Source organism: Saimiri boliviensis, chromosome 5 (genome assembly GCF_048565385.1).
Source record: "Saimiri boliviensis isolate mSaiBol1 chromosome 5, mSaiBol1.pri, whole genome shotgun sequence".
In the NCBI taxonomy this organism is placed as follows: Eukaryota; Metazoa; Chordata; class Mammalia; order Primates; family Cebidae; genus Saimiri; species Saimiri boliviensis.
The window spans coordinates 139,484,232-139,510,699 of record NC_133453.1 but is presented as its reverse complement, the minus strand read 5'-3'; the positions used below and the strand labels follow the sequence as shown (position 1 = coordinate 139,510,699).

General features: G+C 37.8%; 1 long non-coding RNA gene across 3 annotated transcripts in view; it reads right to left on the bottom strand.

The window, feature by feature from the left end:
• LOC141584666 (uncharacterized) overlaps positions 1-26,468 on the bottom strand; it is a 397,655-nt gene that overhangs the window by 283,977 nt on the left and 87,210 nt on the right. For 2 of the 3 annotated variants that reach the window (XR_012517850.1, XR_012517851.1), the window contains exon 3: positions 1,797-1,938. The exons of the other annotated variant lie outside the window; for it this stretch is intronic. This is a non-coding gene — a long non-coding RNA (uncharacterized LOC141584666). The remainder of the gene's footprint in view (positions 1-1,796; positions 1,939-26,468) is intronic. 3 annotated transcript variants of the gene reach the window in all.

Genomic DNA, 26,468 nt, shown 5'->3' with positions numbered 1-26,468 from the left:
TAATATCAAAACATTCCAACAGGTTCCTTATCCATCTCTAAGGCTCTTTCTGGATAACTGTGTCTTATCTGAAAATTATGTACTATAGTTAATTTTAAAACCAAGCAAGCCGGGTATGGTGGCTCATGCCTGTAATCCCAGCACTTTGGGAGGCTGAGGCAGGCAGATCACCTGAGGTCAGGAATTCAAGACCAGCCTGGCCAACATGACAAAGCCCTGTCTCCACTAAAAATACAAAAATCAGGCATGGTGGCACAATCCTGTAGTCCCAGCTACTTCGGAGGCTGAGGTGGAAGAATCCCTTAAACCTAGGAGGCAGAGGCTGCAGTTAGCTGAGATCACACCACTGCACTCCAGCCTGGGCAGTAGAGAGAGCCTGTTTCAAAAAAGAAAAAGAAAAAGGAAGCAGCTACAATCAACTTTGAGTAGAGAAAATATCACAGCAAAAGAATGAAAGAAAATTCTCAAGTAAGGTTGTATTAGAGTGGAGTGATTATGGAGGTTATTTTTGTTTCATTTTATTTCCCTATTTTAATTTTTTTTTTTTTTGAGATGGAGTTTCCCTCTTGTTCCCCAGGCTAGAGTGCAATGGCACGATCTCAGCTCAGCACAGCCTCCACCTCCTGAGTTCAAGTGATCCCTCCTCAGGCTTCCAAGTAGCTGGGATTACAGGCATGCACCACCACACCCATCTAATTTTGTATTTTTAGTATAGACAGAGTTTCTCTATGTTGGTCAGGTTGGTCTCCAACTCTCGAACTCAGGTGATCTGCCCGCCTCAGCCTCCCAAAGTGCTGGAATCACAGGCATGAGCCACCGTGCCCCACCTCAAATTTTTTTTTATAATAAATATACTACTTTTTAATTGGAGAAGATAAAACATTACTTAACATTAATGCAGTAACACAAATAAGGCAATCATGTTTTTGCACGTGCATTATATTTTATACCAACTCCAGATGACCACATTTTTACTTTTTGTAAACACTACCAAACACTCCATAGACTTCTGTAGGTATCTTCCAGAAATTTGATGGACAAAACTAAAATCAGTTTTTAGAGTCTCATAAAATTGCACAGAGAATGTAAAACTGAAGTTGAGTAGAATAACAAGAAGTATTATAGTTCATGGCATATCTAAGTATCTGAAATTATGACATTCCGTTATAAGAGAATTTTATTGTCAAATATATGGGTTCATCTTATATTTTGAACTTGGAATTTAATCCTGAAAACATTCTGACACAGTATTTTCTTCCTCCCAACTTTTATTTTTCCTGTTTACGTGAGCTGTGTTCCTTTAATTAGATGGATTCTCTGTAACTCACAAACACTGGCTAATAATTATTTTCCAGACTTCCAGTTACTAAAGCAGTCAGCAGTTGCCTGGGCTCTATTTTGCTTTCATGAAAATGCTGTAATATACTTCAACAACAGCCCAAATCATCCCACCTTCCAAGTGGTTATTCACAAGCAGGGGTCATTATTTCCTTGTTAGACTGTCTTAGGGGTGGGTCTGGTTTCCATGGGCTCTGCACATTCTTCTGATTTGTAAATCAAACCTGAGTTACAAAGATGGACTGCCACCTCCTCCGGGCTCTGCTTAGTGTCACAGGGGTACAGTTCATCAGACAAACACCTCATAAGCATCAGTTCTGGCTGCCTTCCAGGGAAAACCATGTCATACCATTGAATAACACTTAGGACCCAATCTTTTATCCTCCTCCTCCATAACTAAATAAATTGGGTAAAGGTCTTGCCCTGTCTCAAGATAACAAGAAGTTTAAAGAACTTACTCGTGTTTCATGTTGCAGACACTATCCTTTAGAGGAGTGAACAAAAACAAGATGGCCGCTTCCCTGAAGTTCAAAGGCAGTTCTGATAGCAAATGAATACTGACAATCCTTCGCTTTTCCCTCATGGGCACAAATAACCCTGCTGAAAACAGGAAGTGGATTTGGATTAAGGGCTGAAAGAAAATGAGCAGAGACTTTTCTATTGCGTCCTACTCAGAACCTTATTATATAGAGCAGGGGTCAGCAAAATTTTTCTATATAAGACCAGAGAATAAATATTGTATCCTTTGTGGGCTATACCACTTTCTTCACATCCACTCAACCTGCTGTTCTAGTGCGACAAAGGAACCACTGACAATGTGTAAACAAGTATTGACTGGGCTCTAAGAAAACTTTGAAATACGAATTTTATATAATTTTCATGTGGCCGGGCGCGGTGGCTCAAGCCTGTAATTCCAGCACTTTGGGAGGCCGAGACGGGTGGATCACGAGGTCGAGAGATCGAGACCATTCTGGTCAACATGGTGAAAACCCGTCTCTACTAAAAAATACAAAGAAAAAAAAATTAGCTGGGCATGGTGGTGCATGCCTGTAATCCCAGCTACTCAGGAGGCTGAGGCAGGAGAATTGCTTGAACCCAGGAGGCGGAGGTTGCGGTGAGCCGAGATCGCGCCATTGCACTCCAGCCTGGGTAACAAGAGGGAAACTCCGTCTCAAAAAAAAAAAAAAAAATTTTCATGTGTCACAGAATTTTATATACATGTATATTTTGAGGTGGGGTCTAGCTCTGTCACCCAGGTTGGAGTGCAGTGGCGAGATCTCAGCTCACTGCAACCTCCGCCTCTTGGGTTCAAGCAATTCTTCTGCCTCGGCTTCCTGGAGGAGCTGGGACTACAGGTACATATCACCATGCCTGGCTAATATTTTGTATTTTTAGTAAAGCAGGGGTTTCACCATGTTAGCCAGGATGGTCTTGATCTCCTGACCTCATGATGCGCCCACCTCAGCCTTCCAAAGTACTGGGATTACAAGCCTGAGCCACCGTGCCTGGCCAACAAAATAATATTCTTAAATTTTTTTCTTTTTAACCAGACATTTACAAGTGCAAAATTCATTCTCGGCTTTTAGGTGATACCAAAGCAGCCCTTGGCTGAATTTGCTTCTCGGGTCACAGTTTTCTCATTCTCACTCTAGAATTCAGAAGTTCCAGTTCACGCTTGTGAATCAGATTTTACAGAACCAAGGGCCCTTCTTGGCTCTCTCTCAGTGTAGTGACAGCTGCTGTTACCATGTAACTATCATCTTACGTGAATAAAGGTGTTTTTCTTTCATTTGAATCCTATCTTTTGTTATTTGAGAAAAGGCTCATTAAACCTTCTTAACTCATTGAATTTAGAAGAGAGTCTTAATTATGTGTGACTCAGACTTTAGGGGAGAATATGCATAACCAGACCAAATTAAACTGCACAAAATCATGTCTTTCTGTATTAAAAATAGATCTTTTTTTCAGGTAAAATCCAAGATAGTATAAAAAGGCAATAGGAATTTAAATGATTGTTTATGCAGGCAACGAATATATAAATAATTGGTAAATGATTCTGAGAACTATTTGGTGACAAAAGAAAATGTTCCCTTTCTAATGTGAGTTGGAATAAATCAGAGTACAAACTCTACATTTATGTGTGTATGTATCTTATATAATAGAAAGATATGAACTAAAATGTTAACCACATTTATGGAGATGGAATTATTTCTTTGTGCTTTTTTTCCCACTTTTCAAATATTTTGCAATACGGTTACTGTTTGTACAATTAGGGAAAAAACAACTAATGTTACAAGAATAGCCATTGCTCCCAATTTTTAAAAACGTTTCCATGAAGAGACGCATGCCTCTGTAGCAATCTCGGACAAGGGATCATGAAATAATCTGCATGATTCATTGACTGCTGGAAGGCTTTGTGAAGCACTGAAGATAACCTTCCATGAGCTCATAAAAATAATTACCTGAAAGTTGTACAGATTCAGTATTTTTATGACATGCAAATAAAGAAAAGGAAGGAAAAACATGAGATAACACAAGTAAGATCTCATGAAAGGGATGGCAATAACTGTATGTAAAAAAAATAATGCATGTTTCTAAAATTTTGGCAAGTCATTAGAATTAAATGAGAAACAGCCAACAAACCTCCCTCCTTTGCTATTCAAAAGATGAACAAAGCACCAGTTACTCTCTGGCATCAAAATCTTATTTATATTTATGACCAAAGGTATTTTTTAAAAACTTGCCTTCATCTTCATCTGTAAGTTTCTTAAAAAATTGGCTGAAGCCAAACAATAAACCTTCATTCATGAGAACAATGTAACAACAACAAAAAAAATTCTTCCATGCATTGTTTTGTGGATTTTCTATTTCAATTTTTTTAAAAAAGCAGATTTCAACCTACAGCCTAATTCATAATTCTTATCCATATTTCTAGTATATTCTAGACATCACCAGGAAGACATACATATGATAGTTTATGTTTTTCTTAATTTAAAGAAAAGGATCTCAAAAGCAGCAGCTAAGAAAAATGTGATATTAGAGATAAAACGTTAAGTGTCTAGTTTTAAATGACTGAGTATCAAAATATATTTATTACATGGTTCACCACTTCAAGATAAGCAAGTGTATGAGAATAAAAGAGCTAGTGGCTTCTCAGAAGTAAAATAATGACATTTTAGGCATTTTATATCTTTGGGCCTGAAAGCTTCAGACTCGGTAATTACATCTGGCGTGCCAATAATTTTAGAAGGAGGATACTAATAGAAATACGTCCAAGAGAGGCGTTATTGGGTGTAGTATCTTCCCTTCTCTCTCTTTTCTGGCTTCTGTTCCACAGAAACCTAGTTTCCCAGTAATCTACCTGACTGACGGACTTGTAAGGGAGAAGAAATTATAGCAGCAGGACCCGTCTACTTCACTTCACCTTATCAAATGTACTCACCAATTTATGTTCTTAGCACTTTCCCAGTCTGATAAGAATCAGGACTATTTCAGGGTTTTTTGAGCACTCCTGTCTCTTAGGATGGTGACCTTCTATCTTGACAATTCAGAACTAGTCACCGGTACCACCCACAGACCACTGATAGCTTTTCAGTCTGTTCTAGGTGAATGAAGAGGGAATGTGATTGCAGACTTTAGTTTTTACTCCTCTATACTCTGATTCAAAAATGTACTTTAACATTCGAAATTTATCTGCAAAAGATTCAACTCTCCATCATTAGCTGCTGATTGAATGCTTATAATAAATGAAGGAGATGGATGCTATGTGTGCCTGGCGTGTGCCTGTCCCCTCTAGCTGGGGACATGCCAATGGATTCACTAAATTCATGAAGCTGTGTATGAGCGCTAAGTGAGTTCTACAGAAAACATTCTTAAAAATTGAAGACTTCATAACTTGCCAGAGAGAGTCATGGAAGACTTTACAGAGGAACAAAAATGTGAGTCAGACTTAAGGATGAGCAAATTTGGATGAGTAGAGACAACAGGGTTCTGCAAAGAATGTCCCATTCCATTCTCATCAGGTGAGAAAGCTGGAACTCAAAGAATATACAGTTTTCCAAAGAATGCACAGCTAAGAAATACGGGAAGATGGACTCAAGCTCAGATTTGCCTCATTCTGAAGCCTGTATTCCTTTCCATGCACTAAACTGTATCAGAATGTTTTTTAGAATGCAGACTGACAGGATCAAGAGTGAGGAGGTGTGAATAAACACAAGCCTCAGGATGACAGAGCTTCCTTCCTGGAAACAATGGTTGGAATGAAACAGCAAAAAAACAACTTTTTTCCTAGGTAGAATTTCAAAATGAGATTCCACCTGCTTAACAAGCATTTGTCAAACCTGAAATCATTTTCTGACTGCAAAAGTATTCCACGTTAATTGTAGAAAATTAAAAACTATAGAATCATCAGGTCTAGAATCAACCAGAACTAGCTATTATTAATGTTCTAGTGTATCATCTTCCAATTTTTTCATAATTTTTCTCCAAATACATACATATTTATGTATACGTAGTTTTTATAAAATTAAAATTGTGCTTTTTTGTAATTTGATGTCTTAAGTAGTAATATATCACAACCATATTCCATCTCTTCTATATTCTTTGGAAACATTTTAAATACATACCAAATATTAGATCCTATAAGTTACCATAATTTGTTAAACATCTATTATTGAATGTTGAAGTTATTTCTGGTTTTTCTTAATTATAAATGATGTCTATTTTATCTTATAAATCATTTATCTCTGATTTTTCCTAAAAAAACAATTTTTAAACAAAATTTCAGCTTGGCTTATTTTCCACAATATAGAAAATTTAAATCAAAATTTAAATGTTATGTTATCCTGGGAACTAAAGCTCAGGTCAGACTCCTGAGGTGATAAACCAGTATCTTGATCCAATGATCATCATCACTTTAGGAAGTTAAACACTTCCATATCAGAGAGAAGGGTAGAAGACGAGAGGTTGAAGGAGAGATTGAGGAAGAGAGGACAGAGTAAGAAAGAGGGAAACACTGGTTTCCTTCCCTTAGGAATCTAATACCTGTTCTACAGGTAGAAAAACTTTATTTTTAAAAAGATCAGATTCCACGGTGATCCTGAGGGGAGGTAGAAAAGACTTATTTTAGACTGTGTCCAAGTGGTTATTTTCTTTTTTAAAGCCTAGTAACATCACAATGATGGATTTCTCCATTTGGGAGCATCATGTAGTGAAGGAAACCACCTGGGCTTAAATCCCGGTTACTCGGTTTCATAGCTCTGTGGCTTTAGACAAGGCCTTTAGTTTCTCTCAGTCTCAGCATCCACAGGGTAAAACAAGATAGGAATGCCAACTAAAAATGTTTGGATACTGACAATTAAATCAGAATACATAGCATCAGGCAATCACAAACAGTTCCTTCCTCTTCCCTTTCTTCCACCCTTCTGCTCACTGAGAGCAGGATTTCTTTTATTCTTTTATTTGGATTTCTTCATTGTAAAAAGCAAGTTCATTCATTTCAAAAAAATTTAAATCTCTTCGCACTGAGAATTCAAAGCATTGTCCATGCCCTTATAGAAATCACAGTCTAGTGAAAAGTACAGGAAAGGTAACATGAATTACAAGCTCAAAAGAGAGAAGTTGGTACAAAGTCATGTGTTCCTAAATAAAAGAGAGCCAAATTTATTGGAGAAAGGGGATCAGGGAAATAACCCTTGACAAGGTCTTACAAGATGAGCACTTGCTCACCAAGCAGGGGAAGAAAAGTGGGCCTTCTTGGCATGAGGTAGCTCTTATCCTGTGGAAGTGAGGAGAGGGTTAGTGGTCAGCAGAAGGGCCTTTAACAGAAGCTACAAGTTGTTAAGAAATGCCACTTCCTCTGCAGAGACCTTTCTGGTTCCTTATACAGGAAACCCTCTACTGCCTTAGCACTCTAATTGTACCACATCTGTGGATTTCTTTGACATTTACTACTTCCTGCCTTGCCTTGGAGATACTTGTGTACATATTTTACTTTCATTACACCACTAGAGAAACAAGAGACTGTTTTATCCTTTTATCCTGGTATTACCTGTAGTACCTTCAATTTAATATACGTGTGTGTGTGTGTGTGTGTGTGTGTGTGTGTGTAACAAATTCATTTATTTATTTTTAAATTTCCCAAAATGTCCCAATTTAGGGACACTTTGTCCCTCATCCTTTGGATTTAAACCCACTTCAATAAATAAGTAAAATTTTATTTTACTTATTTTATTTTTTTAGAGAGAGTCTATCTTTGTCACCCAGGCTGGAGAGCAGTGGTGCAATCATAGCTCAAGGTAAATTTGAACTCCTGGATTCAAGTGATCCCACTGCCTCAGCCTCCCAAGTACAATAGTGAGGATTACAAGTAAGAAACATCATGCCTTGTTTTTAATTATTCTCTTCTCTTTAGAGATGGCGTCTTTCTACATTGCCAAGGTTGTTCTTTAGCCCCTAGCCTACAGCGATACTCCTGTCTTGGCCTCTCAAAATGCTAGGATTACAGAGGTGAGCCACCATACCATGCCTATATAGACTAGGCATGATGGTTCACCCTTGCAATTACACAGATAGATCGATTGATAGAGCAATAGATAGAATGACAGATATAGATAGATAGGTAGGTAGATATGAAACATCACTCATGTAATTTCTTAAGAAAGCCTGTATGTTTCACATTCATTCCCATCATTATAGCGGGGCTCTTGGTCTTTTTACTTGTGAAATTCATATTGGGGAAGTTTACTTAAGAACTTGATACTGCATACTTCTGAACTTCAATATGAACTTCATATTGGAATGCAACACATTTGTGTTATAACCATTGCATCCCAACCATTAGTAGGTATGTAACACCTCCTTCTTCATCCATGAAAACCAGCTGAGCAGGTTTTGATCCTGCTGTCAAAGAAATGGATTTCTCCTAATATCATAGATTCTTCAGGAATAGACAATTTACTATCCACTCAGTTTAGAGTTCGTTGGGCAGAGTCTATGGCCTGACAAGGAACTCTAGGAGGTTGTGATTTGCTAAGTTCCCAGCAGGGATGGAGAGTGGCTGGGGTCCTGCATGGTTGTGTGGCCAATTTAGAGACACTTTATCCCTCAGCCTTTGGGTTTAACCCTCTTCAATTAATTAATGTACTATAGTTGGCTTCAAGTCAGACGTCCCACGAACACTGTTAATATTCACCTCATCATCTTGGTTATTATGGGTAGTAATATAAGCAATGCTATATTACAATAATATCATTTATAATGATTTACATTTATTGAACATTTACCATAGCCAGGCACTTTGTAAACGCTTTGTCAATACTAACTAAATTAATATACAAAGTGATCCAATGACTTGGTTACTATTAGCAGTCTCATTTAGTAGATGATAAATTGGAGGAGAAAAAAATTAAGTATTTGTTACTTCCCCACGGATCATACCTAGTAAGTGAAGAACTCTGAATTCAGACCAAAAACAATACTGCTGTGGCATCTGGGCATGTATCCTTTATGCCAGTTCATTAATCCTTGGAATGACCCAATCAGAAAGACATTATTGCTCCCATTTTATAAACAAAGTACAGAGAGTTTAAGTGACTTGCCGAAGTCCACATATTGAAAATTGGCAGAACTAGGATTTAGAGTTCAATCTGTCCAAGTCTAAAGCCCAAGACTCTAGGCTCCCTATTTCTGTTTAAGATTTAAAAACCTTCTGGTTATGAGTACATGATATCTCCCACTTACCTATGGGCATTATCAGGTGATAGTTTTCCAGAATGAGGGAGAAGTAATTAAGCTGGTATCTTAACACTAGTATTTTAGTCATTGAGACTAACTGAAGCAGGATTCAATGACTCTATGTATGAATTAATTTCAGTTATTTGAGATATTAGGAATATTTCTCACTGATCCACTGCCCTGCAGTGAAAACCACAGTAACTTTACCATATTTAGTTACGGGCCATTCTTGAGGCTATAATTTAGGGACAGAAAGGAGTCAAGATTACAGGTAAAATAATGAGAAGGAAATGTTCTAAGGGAGTACAGACCTAGTACACAGTAGGTAAGAGCATGACCTTCTTTTGGAATACTGAATTGATATAAGTCAAAGACGGGGAAAACCAAATATGCCTTCATGTTAAGAATCAAAGTTGTCATGGGTGCCAGAGCCCACAGACAATTAGACCCCTTCTTGGGTTTGGTAAGAAGTGGAGATCTACGTTGCTCCTGGTTATGAGCTCGGGGTCTGTGTTCAATAGGAAATATGTGATAAGTAAGCGTCAATGAATTGATACCACTGAATTCATTGCTTAGGGACTCCTAAGTGGACAGCTTCTTGTTTACTTATGATAGTTGGCGATCATGTTTGTACTCATCTTGGAGTGTTGAAAATGGCCTAATGACTTTGCTGACCACAGCAAACTTCTGCTAATTAACCTGAAGTATCTATCTTATGTGCCTCTTTCCTTCAATTAAATAGTCATACATCACTTAACATAGGGGATATATTCTGAGAAGTATGTCATTAGGCTATTTTTTCAACATGCACACATCATAGAATGTCCTTACACAAACCTAGATGGCATAGCTGACCATACACATAGGCCATATGGTACGGCCTTTTGTTCTTAGACTACAAACATGTACAGCACTGTAGGCAATTGTAACAAAATGGTAAGTATTTGTGTATCTAAATATATCCAAACATAGAAAAGGTACAGTAAAAATCTAGTATTATAATCTTATAGGACCACTGTGTTTATACAATCCATTGTTGACTGAAATGTTGTTATGCAGCCCGTGACTGTATGTGATAAAATTGTCAAGTTATCATTTTATTCCCTGAGGTATCCAAAGAGACTTAGCAGAATGCATAATGCTAGGAATGATTCTTTATCTATTTTGAGGATGAAACCAGTGATGTGTGTTTATTTATAGGTTGTTCTTACAATTGTCCCTCTTAAATGAAACCTGACAATTGGAAGGACCTGTAAGAAATGACAATGAGTGATCCTAAATAAATAAGGTTGTATGGAAACAAGGGATTTTCTTCCCATATACATAACTGAAATTGACAAAGCAGTCACACTTTGCTTTGTAACCATCAACACATGGTTATACAGCAAATAATCCCTTAACAACCTAATTATAAATTTCTGATGCTTTTATTAAATTATTGAACAGTTCAGAAGGCAGTTATTTTGGTTGGACTGGCAGGTAGGGTAGTTAAACTCTTAAACCTGTAACTGGTTTATTGAGGAAGTTAAAACTGGATATGAAACAAAACAAGTTCTATTTTGTTGTTTATGGTTTTATTTCATTTTCCAATCCTGACCTTCAATCATGTTATGTCGGAATCCTGTTTCACATTTCAGAAAAATACCCTGACACTATCCTACAGCTTTCCAGTCCCTCGCAGACATAAGATATCTAAACTGCTAGGTCAGGTTGGGGCAGAGTCTTTGGTTTCACTGATTCTCTTCAGCAACCACCACTCATGATGTAGCCTTTCTCCCTGAGTGATATAGCTTAACCGCCAGCACCTCTTTCTGAAGATCTACATACTCCTTTGATGTCGCCAGAAGTTTTTATCCCTCCTCTGGATTAGCCAAGCAGCCTCCTGACCCCAGTTTAATCTCCACACTTTCTCAGATGGAAACACAAGAACCACTGAGTCCTCTTTGCACACTCTGAGGGCCAAGGAAATCAATGAAGGTGAAGAGAAGAGGTGGCTCCATCATCTTCCCAGGTTCAGTTCACACCACTGCCCCAGCAGCCCTGCCCTCATATGCTAATCTGATTGCCTTCCTAGTAGACTTCGTATGTCCAATGACCTCTTTTGACCAGTTGTGGGCACAGTCTTAATGACCACTTCACCTTGAAACTCAAGTAAGGACATCAAGTCATGCAAATTCCCCCACACCACAGTCCTCTTCTCTGTCATGGCAACTATAGCTTCTTGGCTCCAGCAAACATCTAGAGGGACAGCAAGAAGTCAGTTTCCCTTTGTCAAAGGGGGCCCGCCCCCAAGCTGTACATGTTATTTTCTTGAAGTCCCCATTCTGGCCCTCTGTTAACTTTGGAATGAAGAAGAATTAGTCTCTTCCCATGAACATGCATTCCTCAAGGAAATGAGAAAGTTTCTTTGCCATGATACCCTCTATTGGTAGAGCAGAAATAAGAAGCTGAGAATGAGTGATCGATAGCCATAGATCTCCATTCCCATCACTTGGGGAAGGTGTCCAGCCCCACCTATAGGTGGCTCACTGGTGGCTTGAGACTGACTATAAGGTTCCAGTGATTTGTGGTTTTTGTACATTCTGATTGTTGATTTTAGGGAAATCTAAAAAGTTAAGACCCACTATGTGTATACAGGAGCTAACCAGGGTGTGTTTTGTTTGCAGGGGTCAAATGGATACCACATCACTTCCACTTCCCTTTCCACTGAATAATCTGCTATCTGAAAAGTGAACACATTTAGGATCTCCAAAATCATAATGTTAGTGCCAGAAGGGAATTGCCAACAATCCTCCACCAATTAGTAGTAGAACTGGAATACTCTTCCTCCTTGTCTTAGCCTGAGTTCTTTCCAGTTGCAGTCATGCCTTTAACTACAATATCCACTTGTGATCTTGGATTTGTCTTGCTTCTAATATATGATGGACAAAGGCGGAGAAAGAAGCAAATGTGGTTACCAGAGCTGGTTTTGTTTTCAAGGGTCAAATGGGTACCATGTCACTTCTACTTCTTCCCACTCCATCCTTAGTTCCGAAGAGCCCATGCATTTCCTCCGTTTTCCCCTCAAGTGTCCTCTAGAATTTTCCACACTGCTTCTTAATACACATAGCTCTGGCTCCTTGTGCCTTACTGGAAATAGGCTCAGTGCTGACGGGATCTGACCTATTGGTGGGTGGAAGGGAATGAGAGGTCAAAGCTGCATTTGACCCTTTGTTCCACAGGCTTACTTCATAGCTGAGCAGTCACATTTTGATTTAAACTTTTTTTTTTTTTCCTAGGCCCTAGATCAGTTCCTTACCTTGGAGCATGCCCACTTTGTTGATCTCATACATTTTTATTTTATTTGATACTTAATGTTATGCTTGGATTATGGAACTTCCATTCGGTAAAGGTTCTGTAACAAATTGTTCTTTGCACAATTGCCAGATATCTCAGACTGAAAACATATTGGGGGGGGGGGAAGCCAGATAAAAAATTAAATGAAGGCAAAATTAGAGTCCTGCTAATAAAATCAGATTTTCTTGACACTTTTAGTCAATGCAAAAATAATTGTGGGAATATAAAAGGTTTTTTATGGTCAATTATTCTTGTCTTAGTAAGTATCTATAATCATAACCCCTCAGAATTGGTAATAATCCTCTGTGGAGGGAAGTGAGACTTCCCCACAGAACCATAAGGAAGCTAAAACGTTATCATATGCATGCATAAAACATATTAATATTGTAATGTGCTGGCTGTAAGATCAAGTGGGTAGGTAGCTTTTTTTTTCCCACCCTGAAAAAAAAAAAATATATATATATATATATATATACTACCTGAATTTATTGGGCTGCTGACATCCAATTGATCTGCATTATTCTTAGCCGGCAAGATCCTATATACCTAAATGCCTCAGATAATAGGTATTACAGTATTAGGTAAAAAGAATCCATGTAGTCTATAGCAATATCAAAAAGGTAGAAAGTGTAAAATAAGGGAGATTAAGATGACACCAGGAAGTGTTGAATGAGGTGTCATTTTGCATTTAGAGAGACAACCGGGAAAGTTAAGACAGAAGAAAAAAATGCCCCTTTCTCACTAGCTGCCCTTAAAGGTTTACAAATGATCTGTTAACAGAAATGAGTTTCTCTTGGGCTTCAGACACCATTTATTATGCTGGGAGAAGAGACAAAAAAGGAGATGGAAAATACTGGCAAATTATGCTTATTTGAAGGCAAAATGCTTCCCATCAGCAACATGATGAAAATGTACCAAAGGTGTCAGCCAGATGTTGACATGTTAATATTTTTGATGAGGTCTTTCACTGAGGAATGAGTACAAAGAACTTTTTGGGTGTTCTTTAGAATATGAATTGAAATGCATTGTTATGCTAGCTGCCTTGCCTGGGAAATCATGATCCTATTTGATGATGAAGAGGAAGAGGAAGTGTGTCCTAAATAGGGGGCTTGAACCTCGATTCCCTGGCTGCCTCCCAGATGTCTTGTGCTACGAATGGGCTCATCTGATCTCTCCTAGTCAATTTCATTCTGGAAAGTAGCCAGTGGGCCTAGTTCACGACCCAGTGATGTCATTATAATTCATACTCCCTCACCACAAAGACTTCGGAACTTTCCAATTTACAATGAGTCTTTTTAATAAAGAAGAGTGTCATGTACAGAATTTTTAAGTGTTTCTAATGATTTATCTTTTTTTCTTGTTATAGCCTCAAAAAGGCCTATCTTCTTTGTATGACTGGACTATCAAAACCATTTAAAGAATTTTATATCTTTGTTAAAGTACATGATGTGTTTTAAAGGCTGAAAGAGGATAAGCGAAGCTTATTATAAGAGAACATTGTGTCCAAACAGAAAAACTTTACATTTTCTGCATAAAGAACAGAGTATCTAATATTTCATACGACTTAGCCCCTGCTTCATCATGAACACTCACAAAGCAATTCTGAGTAGGAAATGTGTCAATTTTTAGGGATGTATTCTGTGTTTTGAGACTGGATTTATAAGATGAGGGAGGGGCTGGGGGCTGACAGAGACATATGTAAGTCATTTCAGAGCTCAGGCTATGTCATCCATGAGTTCTCTCAACACCTCTCACACACTGTAAGAAAATATTCACTGATGAAGATTACACATGAATTGAACTCAGCATTGGGGAGTTAGGGCCGTCTCCCAGAACCTCACCTCCTTGAACTTGGTTAACCCTTCTTGCTAAAACAAACTTTGCTGAATGATTTCACTTATCCTTGGCATGGATCTTTAAAACCCTGGGTAGTACAAGCCTAGTGGATGATCAATGCATCTGTGGCCTGTTCTGTAATTTAACTTTGTCTGACAGGAGATGTGGAATAGCTAAAGAGAGGCTTTACTTGTAATCTTCTTATCACCTTATCCTGGAGTGTTTGTGAAAAGCCAGGCCTTCCCTACACTAACTCCCAGTTGAGGGTTAATGCTAAGGAAGAGAAATTGCACTGTTACGTGTCTGATGGCATGACCTGATAAAGTCCTCTCTGGATACTTTCTGAACCCTGGCCTTTCATGGCCAAACGCACCTTGTCTCTCCTCAACCACTTGTGTTCTATGAGCTGATTAAAAGAAATAACTTGCTATAATTATGATATGCTGAGAGGGAAAAAATATGTGTACTCTTTTTTTGATATTTCTTATTTATTTATTTAGAGACAGAATCTCTCTGTCATCCAGGCTGGAACGCAGTGGTATGATCTTGACTCACTGTGGCCTCTGCTTCCCAGGTTCAAGCATCTCATGCCTCAGCCTCCTGAGTAGCTGGAATTACAGGTGTGCACTACCACACCCCGCCGGGGTTTGTTTGTTTTCTAAAGCATAAAATTCTAAATTAGATCATCATCCTTAGAGCATTATTGGCAAGAGACCATGAGTGAGCAGAGGGAGGTGGCCAGACCAGTGCAGGCTAGACAGGAGATGGGGAATGCCTTGCCATGGAACTGTAGAGAAAATGACAAAACTGACAGAATGAGTTGGGGATGGAGGAATCTAAGAAGAACAAAGAAAAGAAAAGGAGACAGATTGAGAGAAAGAGACAGAGTGAGAGAGAGAAAGAGAGAGAGGGTCTTTTAAAGATTTTCTTTATTATTTATTTATTATTATTATTGTACTTTAAGTTCTGGGGTACATGTGCAGAACATGCAGGTTTACACGTGCCATGGTGGTTTGCTGCACTCATCATCAGCTCGTCATCTACATTAGATATTTCTCCTAATGCTATCCCTCCCCTCACCCTCCACCCCCCAACAGGCCCTAGTGTGTGATATTCCCCTCCCTGTGTCCATGAGTTCCCAATGTTTAACTCTCACTTACGAGTGAGAACATGCAGTGTTTCGTTTTCTGTTCTTGTGTTAGTTTGCTGAGAATGATGGTTTCTGGCTTCATCCATGTTCCTGCAAAGGACATGAACTCATCCTTTTTTATGGGTGCATAGTATTCCACAGTGTACATGTGCCACATTTTCTTTATCCAGTCTATTATTGATGGGCATTGGGTTGGTTCCAAGTCTTTGCTATAGTGAACAGTGCTGCAATAAACACATGTGTGCGGGTGTCTTTATAGTAGACTGATTTACAATCCTTTGGGTATATACCCAGTAACGGAATTGCTGGGTCAATCTAGAAGTATTTCTACTTCTAGATCCTTGAGAAACTGCCACACCATGAGGCAGTTTTACTGTTTTTACAGAAACCTGAGAAAGAGCAGACAGCTTCTCTGTGTCAGGTTCTCCAGGGGCAGCTAATTCACACTCTTCCTGATGACTTTGAGGAACATAAAACTCTTTAGTGTAAGCACCCTGCGAAAAAATTCTTGCCACTTTCCTTCCAGGGAACAGATTCTGGCTATGTTAGTGGGACAGCTAGTTATATACGCTTACAATCATAACCAAGGAAAAATACCTTATCACAAGCCACAGATAGAGATGGAGAGATCCAGAGGGGACACATGACAAGCTTCATGGAGGAGACATACAGTGATGAGTATTATGACATAGTAAGTAGAAGAAAGGTAGTGGTTTCTTTGACAAAAATTAGTAACAGTTGCTGCTATTTTTGTAAGTCCCTCTATGGGCCTGTGCCTTCTGTATATAAGTCTGGACGCATATGGATCTGCGAGAGAGAGAGAGAGAGAAAGTGTGTGTGTGTGTGTGTGTGTGTGTGTGTGTGTGTGTGTGTGTGTGTGGTGTGTATGAAAATATGCATGATCTAATAAATGTTGAATGTTCACAGAATCCGTCAAGGTAAGTATTATCACTACTATTCCAATTTTATAGCTGGGACCATTTCTAAAGCTTAGAGAGGTTGCAAAATGTATCCAGGAATACATGCCCACATATTTATGAAGTTTGATAATGATATATTGGATTAGATACTTGCAACTATCATCTATAGGTTACATGAGATATATAACTAGAATAAGAAAGATGGAAAAAAGGTGTTAAGTGAAGGGAGATACAATTGGAAGATTTGCTGAAAACTAGCTCAGCAAACACTTCATATGCTGTTCATAGAAAACTATATTGTATCTTATAAGGGCTAGAAGGATAGGGGAGGTTTCTGGCAGGGGAGTAATGTGATTAGATCTATACTAGTGAAAAGTAAAAGGTAACTGATTAGTAAAGGCATGAGAATGCAGATAGAACCTTGATGGTAATAGGATAAGCTATGAACTGAAAAACTCATAGCAACAAATGTGGTAGCTAAGAAATTAAACAAATATGGGTATAGTATTTTTTCTAAAAATACAATTAACCAACTACCTTCTATGTATAAGGGTATTTATGTTTTCCTTCTTATTTCTACACTGTGCCTTATTTTTTAGGAAAAGAAGGGTTAGACTGGGTATTTTTTAAGATGATTATTCTTTATCTTCTTCCAAGTTTCAAGGACAACAAATCATTTTCACATTACTAATATACTGAAATTAACATGTACAACAGAAAATATTTGAACATAAAGTCATGCTGAGGCTTAGACACAATTTACTTTATACTCCACGTAAATCTAATTTCACCAAATTCAGAGCCTTAGAAAGGAAAAGGCCATGTAATTTTGTCCCTCCCATTACCACGCCCTTTCCCAAGACCTAACGTCTGGTATATCCATCTCTCAGCTTTGACGGTAGATGTTTTAAGCTGGCAGGAGGATTAGTAACAACACTTAATAAAACAGCAGTTAAGAATATGCTTTTAGAGTTAAGCAAATATTAGGTTGAGGCCTGATTTTGCCCCTAATAATGTAACTTCAGACAACTTACCTGACTTTTTTAATCTGGAGGCTCCTATTTGGAAAACGTGGATAAATATGCTTCCTACAATATCACATTGTGGTGGGAGTTAAACTAGATTCATACAAGTCTCTTTCTTCAGTAGCTGACAAGCAATACATGCTCAATACATTTATTTAATAACATATACACACTGAACACTGAATGTACACAAAACACACCAACTAGAGAATGGAAGGTCTAAGGTGGGGACAATTGAAATAAAAAATTATTTCAAGATTGACGATGAAATGGTCCAGAGAGAAGTAGTAACTAAAAGGGAGGTGTCCGTGCAGGGCCTTATTTTTTAAGACGGGGAAAATGAAGCAACTTTTTATGCTGATGGAATGATTAAATAAAGAGGGAGAAATTGTAAATGTAGGACAGAAGAGAGATAATCAAAAGAGAAGTTCTTGCTACGAAAAGAAGGAATTTGTCTTTGGTAGGCACAGACACAGCCCCCATGCTCACCTATACTTTATAAAGGGAGAAGAGAAGAAAAGCATGAGTGAAGACAGGCATAAATTGTGTTCACTTGTTGGTGGGTGACAGAATGCCAAGAAAACTGAGAATGTTTCCTCAATGAAGAGTGAGGTGAGGTCATCAACTAACAGTCAGGATAATCAGAGGTAGGAGTTTTTCTTTTTTTTTTTTGAGACTAAGTCTCACTCTATCTCCCAGACTGGAGTGCAGTGGAGAGATTTTGGCTCACTGAAATTTCCACTTCCCGGGTTCAAGCGATTCTCCGGCCTCAGCCTCCTGAGTAACTGGGAATACAGGCACCCACGCCCAGCTAATATTTATATTTTTAGTAAACATGGGGTTTCACCATGTTGGCCATGCTGGTCTTGAACTTCTGATATTAAGGGATCCACTTTCCTCAGCCTCCCAAAGTGCTGGGATTGCAGGCATGAGCCACCCTGCCCAGTGAGATAGGAGTTTTAAGGAGAAAGAAAAGAAATGAAGTAATCATTCAGAGAAGAACAGCCCAGATCACTAAAATACAGAGAAGGCCTGAGCAGCGCCCAGCACCTGGCTGAATTTTGTGATTGTGTACTTAAGTGGCAGCCATTCAAACCGCTTGTGAAATTTTCCCCAGGAAAATCTCCTTAAAGGGATAGCAAGCTGGAAAAAGGGCTCCTGGTTGGTTTCCTGGAACCCTGACTCTACTACTTGACTGAGAGAAAGGGAGAGAGGAGAGAAGGAAACAGTGATATTTGCAAGGAGGTGATTATAATTGAAGGCCATGAAATACAAGATAAGATAAAACAAGAAGAGGTGATGGATCCACAGTGGCAAGACCACTGAATCAGAGGTGTTAGGGATGCTGGAAAAAAATTATAGTGCTGGAGGTTGCTGAGCAAATTCAACTGGAAAAACACGATTTGTGTTTGGAGAGCAAGGTTTTTGAATCTGAGATTTAGGAGTGGAGTAGGACCTGCTGATATTGAGGTTTAGGATGTGACCCTGGGATTAGGCAACTGTGACAAATTGGAGTAAAAGATTAACTGGTGATTATGAGATGAGATCAAGAAACCAAGAACCTTTGGAGCTAGATGGGTTCATTCTCACGGATATAAAAATTGCCAGGAATACTAAGTAACACTTAAAAGGTGTTTATTATGCATCAATGTTCTAAGTTTTACCTATACTCTTTGATTCCAAGCATCTCCTAGTATCTAGGAATACTAGGAGTCTGCTACTCCTAGTATCATCTCCACTTTACAGCAAAGACAGTTTAAATGACTTTCCCAAAGCAAAACAATTAGCAATGACAGAGCTGGGCTCAAACAGAGGCTCCAGAACCTGTTCTTGTATTGACCACACTGAATTTTCTAGAATTATAACAATAAGGATGTGGAAAGTAAAATTATAATCTAGGTTCCAAAATTTTTAGTGAATTAGGGGGCAAGATCAGGACATCTGTAGGGAAAAACAAAAACAAAAACAAAAAACAGGGAGAGGGTGAAGAGTCAGTCGGGAAATTTTATAAGAGCCTGGGAGGGATGATGGTAAAAAGAAGAGTGACCACAATTCTGCCACTGAAGAATCTGAAAATGAGAAAAAAAATCTATTTTTAAGAGAATGCAGAGGGGACAGTGTCCTCAGGATCCACTTCGTTTCTACAAATTCTGACTTAATTGGGTGGATGGGAACTATAGGATATTAGCATATTTTTCAGTCTCTCCCTATGAGCTTAATGTGCAGCCTCATTTGAGAATAACTGAATAAAGTGAAAGAAAGAAGACAGTTTTCTGAAAAATAAAAGAGAATTTTCTGGTAACAAAGTGAGAATTCTAGTAGGATAAGTAGAAATGTTTGAGAAATGAGGAAGGGCAGTCATTAATGTTACCGGTGCCATTGGTATGTGTATCTTTGAATAACTTCCTTTTCACTGCTTGATTTTGCTTTTGCTTGACAACAATGGTTCAGTCTGATTGCATTATTCTTTTATTGAAGCATCTAAAACTATATTTGATAGGAAAGAAATGGGATGTAAATATGTTTTAAAGTAATAAGAAAATTAAGAAATACAGCTTATTATTAACTGGAGTCAAGAGGGTGAGTTTTAATCTATTTAGGCAGTGGCTTGGTGGCTTGGGCTGAGTTTATAATGTCAGCTGCTGGCACCTTTCTTTAAATTTTCCTTTCTCAGATACTTATTGCCCCATATAACTACAAAAAAAAAACTTTACTTCAACCAAGCTTTATAGAAAAAAAATAAATAATAAAAAGAAGTAAGGGAAGGAAGGAAGGAAGGAAGGAAGGAAGGCAGGCAGGCAGGCAGGCAGGTGGGCGGGCAGGCAGGCAGGCAGGCAAAGTGAAAAGACAGTAATCAAAAGAAGAAATTGACCAAATCCTTACATGGCAAAACCAAATGGAATGAATTGAATGGCAGTTACAAGCACAGAAGAAGGATAGTCCAAGATTATTCACTGGCATAATAGGAAAAAATAAGAAATGAAATCAAGCTATTTTCCAAAACGTGACTGCGTGAAGATACAATCAAAGGATATCATTTTATATGTAGTATCTGAACAACTGATAATCCTTAAAAGAAGCAGTTGGAATTAGAATCCTTTTCAAAAAGCTATTAAGAAATACTTTTATGGTCTCTATTACAAATGCCAGTTCATACACTTACTTTTGACTATTTTTGAGGAATTAATTCTATTGTAAGAATATGGAAATTATAATATCTTGGAAATAGTTACTTGCATCAGATACCTGAGTTTGTTTGCAAAATATAAATTCCACATCTGGGTTCAAAAACTCAGTTGCACAAAAATAGCATGATTTGTCTTTTAAGTAGTGTGTCAGCTGGATGACTATATAAATATGCAAAGGAGACTTGGACACATGACAGATGACCTAAAGGAAGGAGAAGTATAATCTTGCCTATATGTGGGTTCTCCCAATCATGCTTGTAGAAGAGGGTTCTATTCAGAACTTTGAGGGTAATTGACGAGCTTGAGTACACAGAAGATCACCACTGTAAATTTTTTCTTGGTTAGAAGATGAGTTAAAGAAATATAATAATAATCTTCAAAAAGTTGGCTGTCTGTCATGTGCCATCCTAAAAATCGTTAACAATTATTTGGAGAAGGGCAACTTTTAACTGTTTGAAAGAACGTTCAAATAACTGGAACTTTCCAAAGATAAAATGGACCATTATACTAGATAATGCATTCCCTTTAACATGAAATACTTATCTCAATTGTAGGTAATCACTTAGACCCACAGACAAAGAGATCTGGGTATCAGTTGAAGAGAAAAAAAAATAACAGCTGATAATTGCTGAGTACTTACTAAACGCCAGGCACTGCTATCTGTACCGTTTCACCTATCCCGATAATTATCCTTTGAGGTTGATGATATTCTTCATATCTTACAGATACAAACCATAAAGCCCAGAAAATTGCTAGTAAATGACAGACAGGATTGAACTCCAAACTTTTAATAACTATCCTATACTGCTTAAGAAAGTTGCAATGGGAGACTTCCAAGGTCACGTTAAACTGTAATGACCATTGATTTTGCAAGTTACACTTTAGTGGTTTAGAGTAGTGGTCTGGAATTAGACTATGGTTTAAATCTGGAATGAGTTTACAATGTCATGTGCCAACACCTTTCTTTTGAGTTTTCCTCTCTCAGAGGCTAACAAGAAAAACTGATTTTACTTCGATCAAGATTTATAGAAAAAAATGTAGGAAGAAAAGAAAGAGGAAAAGAGGAAAGACAGTAATCAAAAGAAGAAATTGAGCAAATCCTTACATGGGAAGAACAAATGGAATGAATTGGATGGCAAGTACAAACATAAGAAGAAGGACAGTTCAAGATTATTCATGATTATTCATAATTCCTAGTTTTTAATAACCAACCTGGAGTGATGTACTTGAACTCTCTGAAGTTTATTTTCTTCAACTGTAAACTTGAGGTCATAAAGTTTCATTCACAGTATTGTAAGAATTAAATAAGATAATGCATACAGCTTTTAAGCACAATGCCTAACACTAATTATAACCTTGACAAATAATAGCTATTTTTAAGTGTTCTAAAACATAAGTTATTGTTAGAATGGTATTTTGCACTACATGTTGCAATCCCAAATTCTCGCATTCGAGTATATTTTTTTAAATGTACTGGGTTTAGACCAGATTTATATCCTGTGTGTGTGAGAATAACCACTTGATTTTATCCTTCATTGAGGATTTTATCCTTCACAGTAACTTTTTCTTCAGTAAGATACCAACTTAAAACAAGTGACAATATTGAAAAAAATATAGTATGTATAAAAGTATTTATTATCAAGAAGGAATGATGACAAATAGTCAAAGAACAGGTAGTTCACAGAAAAAGAGACACAAATGGTGAATAGATAGGGAATCATGCTTGAACACATTTTTCTTTCTTTCCCAACCCACTGAAAAATTATCATCATCATCATCATTGTAACATCTAACTCACTGTCTTATTTATCCTTGGCCTCATCTCTTCCTGCAATTGCCACTGAGTTTCCCTTTTCCCATTAGAGCAAACTCCTCAAAAGATTTATTCATACTCACTGTTTCACTCCTTAACCTCTCTCTTGCTTTTGAATCAATTCAAATGCAGTATTCTCTTGTCTTTTTCTCAGTGTAAAAGAAAAAGTATGTTTCTCCCAGAGTTGCTGACTACCATTTTGAAATCGTGGATACAGCTGATTCTATAGAAATCTGAGAAGGCCGGGCGTGGTGGCTCAAGCCTGTAATCCCAGCACTTTGGGAGGCCGAGGCAGGTGGATCACGAGGTCGAGAGATCGAGACCAACCTGGTCAACATGGTGAAACCCCGTCTCTACTAAAAATACAAAAAATTAGCTGGGCATGGTGGCGCGTGCCTGTAATCCCAGCTACTCAGGAGGCTGAGGCAGGAGAATTGCCTGAACCCAGGAGGCGGAGGTTGCGGTGAGCCGAGATGGCGCCATTGCACTCCAGCCTGGGTAACAAGAGCGAAACTCCGTCTCAAAAAAAAAAAAAAAAAAAAGAAATCTGAGAAGGAAAGTAAGAGGAAAACTAAGTGCTTAATAACATCATAAAGAATTCAGTCTGACTAACTTTGAAGCCCACCCACTTCTAGACATTTCTGTGATCATTTAACCAGTTTGAATTCGTTTTTCTGTTTCCAAGAACAAACATGGATGACTAAGTCACCCCCTCTGACAGGGTCTGTGGATGAAAATAAATTCCTGTAGAGGAAGACAACATCTGGCAGCTTCTAAGGAGAAAATTTCTAGAGACAAATGTATTTTGGCATCCCATAATACCAGTTAGTATTCAGTCCACATAATTCCTTCAGGTTTGTACTTAAAGAGCACAGGGTAATTCCCGTATGAGCCAAGACAACTCAGTGAGAGATTCAACCAAGATCGGAAAAGGTTGTGAAAAGTTGAGTAATAGGCTTCCAAAAACACCAGCAAATGTTTTGAATTAAAATATTTGATTTCTTTGCTCTAAAATTCAGACTAAAGCAATTTTAAGTCCAAGTTGTTAATTTATAATTGATGTGTCAAGAAGTCCTTGCCTTTGCCATTTTCTTCTGGTTAATCTAGCCAGTATTTATCCATGACCTGTGAGAGGTGCTTGAGACACAATTATGAATTGTCCTTATGCATTATTATACAATATAATAGAAAGACAAACACAACAAATATGACTTCTATTTATTTTCAGTGAGGTGAATTAATTTTGGGAGATTGATTTGCAAAACCCTAATTAAAGTTCTTTAACCTTCTTCAGAAGCAAATACTGTAAGCCAACGGTTTAATTAAGATGGTTGGCTTCTTTAAGTTACTTATCAATTATTCTTCTCTTGGCTCTTGTTGACCTGGAGATCCAAAGGGAGAGAGATGGAGGTGAGGGAATGGTGATATAAGTCAGCCTCTATGGGGACCAAACAGAGCTGAAGAAACAGGGGAGAAGGAGCAAAAACAGAGCCTGGTGAATCTGCAGAGTCAGAGCAAGCTATGAGACTACTCCACCTCAGGTGTTTTAAACAAACTTGTATTCAGAACATGGAAAGCAATCAGCAGAAGCCTAGATAATAAATTCTGTCAGAAACCTTGCCAGAGTGCCCATCCTAGGCCATGACCTTGCCTGTGGGTTGACTGAAGCCATTTTCTCTGCATGCTGCTCCCTCTGTTGTGATAAACAATTTTTACTTAGCATTTATATATAATTTTTCTTTAGGCACTCCTTCTACACAAATGATGCTTTACATTTCTCAAGTAATGCTTATATATTTGTACATTTATATAACTGTACCTTTTAGAAATGTAATTATATAATTGTACATTATATAACTGTACCTTTTAGAAATGTGAGTTATTGTTCTAGTTTGTAGTCATCACTCATGAACATCCATTCTCACATAAAAACATATGTTCACGGTAGTTCTGAAGTGAAAAAAAATCACTACAATGTGACAGGTACTGAAAGGAGGGGTATTTGAACAGCAGAGACTTGCTTTCAGAGAAAGACACATCAAACTCTGTTTTGGATTTTTTAAAAACATTTCTAAGCGCTGAAAATTTTCTTAGCATGTCTTACAATGATGATTAAGTTGCTTGAATTGAATTTGGTTCTTTCTTAGTAACTGAATGCTCTCATTTGCCATAATCTGTAAATTCTTAAAGCCTATACTAAACCTTTGTGCCCAACACAGAATAAAACAAATGACCAAAGCACATAAGGTTATCAATACATTTGAGTATATTTATGTTTGACAGAGTCTGACATCCTGACTTTATGTTTACAGATACTGATGTTTATGTTAACATAATGTATACACAGTAAGTGTGTGTGTATTTGGAGAGGGCTTCATTACATCTTTTATTGTACCAAAGAAGGTTAATTATGTGGAAAAGACAACTTAATATCTCTTATTTTCTACCATTTCAAGGAATAAAATTATTATCATTACGTTCACTATTGTCTTCAAAAAAACACTGGTGGCCACTCTACTGGTTCTTGATCTGTGAATTTTTAAAAATCAAACACCACCAAAAAGCAAAAGTTACATTCCTTACATTAAGGAAGGGCTCTTCTAAGACAGAAGCTCTTAAAATACATCTATTGTGTACAGAAAAGAATAACCACACAGTCTTTGAAATACCAAAGGAGTGATAGAGGTGATAAAGGAGACCATGTCAGAAGAGGAAGAAGGTCATCTGAATTGGATATGCGTGTGTAGTTTTGAGAAAGAATCTTAGAGGGGTAAGAATCTTAAAGTGGCCTTTAGAGGATTCATAGACTTTAGATTATGGAAATATGAGGTGTGGGGAAAAAAGAAGGAAGAAGAAAAGAAAGAAGAAAGAAAGAAAAAAGAAGAAGAAAGAGAGAGAGAGAGAAAGAAAGAAGACAGAAAGAAAGAGAGAAAGAGAAAGAGAAAAGAGGAAAAGAAAGAAAGAAAGAGAGAAAGGGAGGGAAGGAGGGAAGGAGGGAAGTGAAGACTAGAGCTTTACACTTCCAGTTGGGATATAGAAGGAAATGGAGACTAATTTTCCAAGGAAGTAAATCAGCAGCTGAACAACAACACAAAAATCTTACTTTTCTTTAATGCCATCAAACATCTGTAGACATAAAGAAATTCAAAAGAACCTTACCTCAGAAAGACAAGCCTTTTCTAAATAAGTAAAAAATACAGGACACATTCAAAGCCAGGGGTCAGTTGTGAAAAGTTGGGGCCAGGTGGGCTGATGAGCAAAGTTGTCAGAAAAGAACAGTCTGTGCTTAGACTAGAAGAAAGAAACCAGACATTCTAATAAATTCATGGGATGCCTTGGCAGAGTGGATCTGCAGGAGCCCCAAAGGCAAAAAGAATCTTCTCAGTCAAGTCACTTACAGGGGAATTTAGATAATTAAGCAGAGGCTAGGAGTGGAGGGAGAAAGATTTGACAGCCTCATGGTCCCAGGGTTGTCAGAATCTCAGTGTCCTGATATCTTACTGGGATCCCACCATCACACAGCTTCATAGACCTCTGGGCCTCAAGGAAATGGTAAATATACACTATTTTCTTTATTTTACTAAATTACTAAGAGTCAACAGTTATTAAAAAGATTGATTAAAGAAAAAAATCATAAAGTATTCTGGGGCTTATAATAGGCATAGGTAAATGGTATGATAAAAATAGCACAAAACGTGGGAGAAAATGTAAATGAAATTATACTATTATAAGATCATCTCATTGGACAGAGAATAGTATTAAGCTAAGTCAAGAAAGAGTGTGATAAATTGAAATGTACACTACATTGCAGTCTCTAGAGCAACCACTAAAGTAATAATGCAAAGAGGTATGGTACATATATACCATGGAATACTATGTAGCCATGAAAAAGGATAAGTTTATGTACTTTGTGGGGACATGGATGAAGCTGAAAACCATCATTCTCAGCAAACTAACAAAAGAACAGAAAACCAAACACCAAATGTTCTCAGTAATAAGTGGGAGTTGAACAATGAGAACACATGAACACAGGAAGGGGAACATCACACACCGGGACTTGTCGAGGGGTGTGGGACTAGGGGAGGGCTATTATTAGGATAAATACCTCATTTAGATGATGGGTTGATG